The sequence below is a fragment of the Haemaphysalis longicornis genome, unplaced genomic scaffold (genome assembly GCF_048455015.1).
Source record: "Haemaphysalis longicornis isolate Haplotype H1 unplaced genomic scaffold, Haemaphysalis longicornis Haplotype H1 scaffold_9, whole genome shotgun sequence".
Taxonomy (NCBI): Eukaryota; Metazoa; Arthropoda; class Arachnida; order Ixodida; family Ixodidae; genus Haemaphysalis; species Haemaphysalis longicornis.
Window position 1 is genome coordinate 129,072,510 of NW_027526460.1, and position 5,224 is coordinate 129,077,733.

At 52.2% G+C, this 5,224-nt stretch overlaps 1 pseudogene; it reads right to left on the reverse strand.

Moving 5' to 3' along the window:
• Positions 1–389: 389 nt before the first annotated feature.
• On the reverse strand, positions 390–2,558 carry LOC144151989 (uncharacterized; annotated as a pseudogene).
• Positions 2,559–5,224: the final 2,666 nt, after the last annotated feature.

A 5,224-nucleotide genomic window follows, 5' to 3' on the forward strand; every position in this document is an offset into this window, starting at 1 on the left:
ACCAAGCGTGGTACCCTTGCTCCTTAATGGGGGTGGAGTTAGTGTATGATTGTCTAAATTTAGTCCAATCGGGTAATTTTGCCTCTGCGAAAGCTCTTGCCAAGGGACGGGTGCGAATGGTGGTGTTGAGTATGCAGTGGTCGTTGCCGAGGGTCTCCTCGGTGTTGACCCAATCTGCATATTGGATGTTTTTTGTGAGCGTAAGGTCCGGACATGTGTCCCGGGTCACGGAATTACCCACGCGAGTTGGGTACGCAGGGTCGGTGTGAAGAGTTAGGCCCAGCGTGGACATAAGTTCCGCCAACTTACGTCCACGCCGCTCTTCACGCACATATCCCCAAAGTGCGCTGGGGGCGTTAAAATCGCCCACAATCACCAGGGTGTCCTTTCCCGCAGCCTTTAAGGCACGGCTAAAAAGGTCTGCGAATGTAATGTTGGCTAGTCTCGGCGAGCAATAGATGTTTAGCACGTGTAGTGGCGGGTCCTGTTTGCGCAGCGGAAGGAGTGTTACCATCACGTACGAGAATTTTGGCTTAAGGTCAAGGTCAACTAAGTTGGCCGTGTAATTTTTATGCACGCAGATGCAGGATAAGGGGTCTTGCTGAAACGTAGTATAGTTTGTGAGCGTGGCACCACTGCCTGGCTCTTGAAGGGCTACCACAGCAGGAAGGTTTTCAAACGTCGTGAGGAAAAGTCGGAAGTCGGCCCGCTTTGTGCGGGACTTAAAGCCCCGACAGTTCCACTGGGTGATTTGAATGGGGGTGGCCGAATTGGATCGCGCGTATTTCCGAATTTTAGGGCTGCCCGCCATGGTCGGTGAGGTCAACGAGTGATTGTGATAGCGGCGCTCCCGAGCCAGCACTAGCGGGGTGAAGATTGTCCTCCATTCCCACTAGGGAGCAGCTGTCATCATCATCAAGATCAATCTGTCGTCGAGAAGTTTTGGGGTACCGGCCGGACACGTCCTTAATTAGGCCGGCTCGTTTGTTGGAACGCGTGACTTGTTGTGCTATGAGCGTGGGGATGGCCTCTGTCATTTTCCCGATCGCGGCTTCTACGAGAGTTGAGATTTGATTTTGGAGACCATTTATCACACTGTCCATACGGGCTTCAAGGGCGCTCATACGAGCCTCAAGAGCGGCTAGCGCGTCCTTCGCCGCTGCGCCAGTCTCACTCTCCATTGCCTCTACTGCGGGGGGAGGAGGAGGGCAGACTGATTGGGTCTGTTTTGCCTCGGCTGCTGCTACTCTTTTTTGCAACGTTTCAATTTGTGCCTGCAGGTTGCTCAAAATATTTTGCTCGGTTCTGCACACCGAAGAGGGGAGATTAGGGGGGGACGAGGAGGCAGCCCCGCCCGTACCGCTCACCTGCTTTCCGTTTTTGACGGCGTTGGCCCAGGCCTGGCCCCCACCACTGCAGGACTGCACCGTCGGCTGCTTGCCGACTGCTCCGGTAGAGGGAGCTTGCTTGTTCGTCTTGACATTGTCCCGGCGCGGTGGCTCACCGGGTTCATCGCGAGTCTGAGGCTGGCGACGTTTCTTGGCCGCCATTCTGGATTTTCTGCCCTTTGGGGCGGCCGCATTGGAGATACGGTACTTGGCCGTACACGCTCGTGAGTTGGTGACGTGCGCTCCGCCACACACAGAGCACACTGGTACACAGTCATGAGGGGCCAGTACTCCCTCTTCCACAATCTACACCTGCTGTCCACACAGGCCACACGTATCCGGTCTTGGGTTGGGACAAGCGTCCATCCGATGGCCGACGATACCGCACTTGCCGCAGGCCGGAATCGTTCGGTAGTAGGGTTGGACGGGGATCAACATTGAATCGTAGTGAACAAAGCGCGGCTTCTTCTGGCCAGCGAAGGTCACGCGTGCCTTGTTCGATGTTCCAAATTTACGCACCTCGACGATGGTGCCTGATCTCCAACGCACGCTCTCGCGAAGCGTCTCCGTCGTATCTGTGTTGCGGACCACGATGACTCCGTGGCAAACATTGCCTCCATCTTGTCGTAGGTACCCGCGTAGCAGGACCTGCCTGCGCTCGATGTTCACCGCGAAGTCCCCGATAACCTTGTCCGCCGTGTCGGGGTCCGGGGTATGAATGACGATCAGATTTTGCTCTCTCGAGGGAAGAACTGTCAAAGACTCAGCTCGCTCGGGCCCGAGGTACGCCTTGAACGCGGTTCCGTACCAGTTCTCGGAGAAAGCTTCATGCAGCGAGATGCACTCACGTGGCTTGACGACTATTACATAGTCGTCCGGATTCGGTTTTGGGAAGGGCCGAGGCTTCCATTTGGTGATGAGCTTGCCTTTGCGTCCAGCGGCACGGCAGGCGGGAGGCTGCGTCTTGCCTGCCGGCGTGCCGGACGCTGGGGTGGCGTCCGACGCTGCCTTCTTGGCGTTGGCTTGCGAGCGGCGTGCTACCGCGTCGTTGAGAGCTTGGCTCCGAAATCTCGGTGTAAAAGCAGAATTTGGCGTCTCGGAAATCGGAACCGTGTCCCACGCCATGGCATGCGGGTCGTATCCACGCTGGTTGATCGTAGAGGTTGCCATGTTGCCTCGGAAGGCCTGTGCCACGCAACCGGCGTCAGCGTCGCCGTTTGGCTTAACGGCGTCGCCAACGTGGTCGGGCGATAGTCGGCCGTAAAGTTGTTAAAAATCGGCCCACCTGGATGATGCTGGTATCCACGTGTTCCCTGTGAGCTGACGAAACGATCGATGTCGGTCTTGATGGCGTACAGTGAAGTTGTCCGTGGTTCCAGCCGAAAAGCGGCGGAGCCCAAGCGCAGCACCGCCGTGGGTCTGGCACCGCTAGGGGCGCTCTCCACGTCGGGGGTCCTGTTTAACTCTGAGAAATTTTTTTTTCGAGCGTTTCGCTGATTGACGCATATGCGTACTATACTCTTACTGTGGCGCATGCTGTGTATGCTCCAGTTCTTTCTATATTTACCGGCTCCGGTGGTGAATAAAGTCCAGTTGAAAGTTAGCGCCTGTCCCGTCTCCTTTCCTGTGTACTGTCTTTGGTTTTCTTGCGCTAAACATATTTTTAAGAATCGACAAGTTAAGAAACGAAAATCCTAACCGCTCGTACCTTTTTCATTAGGAGAGTGCCACAGGAATGTCAATGCCGTAACAAACCATTCGAGGCTCTTGGAAAAGCTCGCGCCAGCATGCCGCAAGTGTGTCCATGCCGAAATGCGTAACAGAGGGCTGATGCGAGGTCATTGTCACGGACATAAAAATCGTGTTCTAATTGCGAAAAAACTGAGCAGCCGTAGCACTGGTTACGCTTTACTGCCGCAGGAAACAGGTGGCTGCAGCTGCCATCTTTCGACATTTGCCCCCATGTCGGGAAAACTTTCAACTTCGTCATACAAATATCTTATCATATTTTGTTTTTAAAAATTGCATACAATTACGCGCATTAAACATAGCTTAAAATAGGTTTAGTGTTTAAAATATGTTTTCAAATGGCGTTGCCCAAAATTAAACCTAAAGCCCGCATACACTGTGAAGTATGTCACAGTGAAACGGACGCGAAACGGAAAACGATAATGACCACTCTTTTTAAGTACAGTATCCAATCCCTTCCTCACAAGAGGCGAAGAATACAACAGGGAAGTGGCACGTGCGGTACTCTCCACTGGCCACGCGGCATTTGGTGGCATCAGAATGCGGGGACTGCGTCTATTTGCAAGCAAGGTTGTCCCAGCGACGCGAGAGCAAACGGCTGCGCTTGGAGCCCTGTCATTTCTTGACACTGAGCTTCACATCGGCCTAGGCTTGAAACCTTGCATCGTGCTCGGAACACGTGAGTTTGTACTTGTTTTTAAGTTCAGAGCACTTCATGGGCTCGCCTTGTCGTCGTAGCACGCTGCCTGGACCCAAGTAGAGGAACACGGCGTTCCGTCGTTGCAGCTGCCGTCGCTGCGTAACGCAAAGGCTTCAAAAGCCAAGCGGTTTATATAGTCATAAGCGTTCGAAACTCGTGATACACTGGCGCTTGTCATACATCTCCCCGTTGTTTAGCATGAAGAAAACTGCAGGTACATTTGAGGCAAAATATACGTAATTAGACGGAAGCGCCCGCGTTCATTTAGTTAGGAACGCTCGTTGGGTTGGTTTTTACGGTAGTAAGCGAAAAAAAGTGGCACTGCGACGCCTTCACGTGCGGGGGGAAAAGCAAGCACAAAAAGAGCAGAACTTTGGCACAGCACTTTGGCAGTGGCACAGATTCAGGCAGGGTGCGCGTGAGCTCTGCGAAGGCGGGAAATTTGAATTGCATTGGGTGGTAGTAGTGAGCGGATAACGGTGGTACAGCCCATTATGGCGAATCACTGCTCTGCACTTCCGACAGCTTGCGCATTGAGTGGAACGGCTTTAATTTTTCAACATGCCCCCGCATATGTACAAGGCGAGGGGGGTGGGGAAGGATCAACTGGCGGGCTCTTTGGATAATCTACTGAGTTCAGTTCTGGGTTCACAATCTAATGGCCCCGGTGAGCACTGAGTAGTTAAGAAGCACTGATGTGAAACACATAGCAGTCGCAGTATGCAAGTGTTTGGCGCTGTCGTGTTACGCAAAGTGGTGATGCGGAGTGTTGTTAAAGCGCTCGATGTTCACGACAACGGTCTGTCGTACTAAGCCGCCGTGAATGTCAAATTATGAACTGTATGGTTTGCTTGTAGGATTGATCATTTTTTACGACGAAGCTGCCAGTGGCACGTTTGTTAGCATTCGATCACTGTTCCGAAATACTTTTCCGATCGCGCTCAGTGCCCGTATTCCATTTATAAGTTTCCCATGGACCATTGAGTACCACCGGGTTCTGTGCTGGGGCCTTTATTATTTAATATTTATATCAGCCAAACCGTACACCTTCCCTTGAAATTAATGATTCTCCTTTACGCGGATAGTAGTTCTTCCACTGTCCTGTGAAAAAATGCGATGATGGTGCTCGCATTAACCACGAGGACATTTGTGGGTTGTGTTTTGGTAGACTGGTTTAATATGAACAGAATTTTTGTTAACACACCAAAAACAAAGTTAAGCTTTCATAGCCCGTGTAAAGCCCAAACGCCGACTTACTGTATTTCGCCGTGGTACTCAGTGTTTCGTTTGTACATGCCATGAGCTTGGACTTGTACACAATGTGAAATACCTTTGTTTGATGTTTGACAAAACATTATCCCGGAGTTTGGAAATTAAGGAGGTGGCT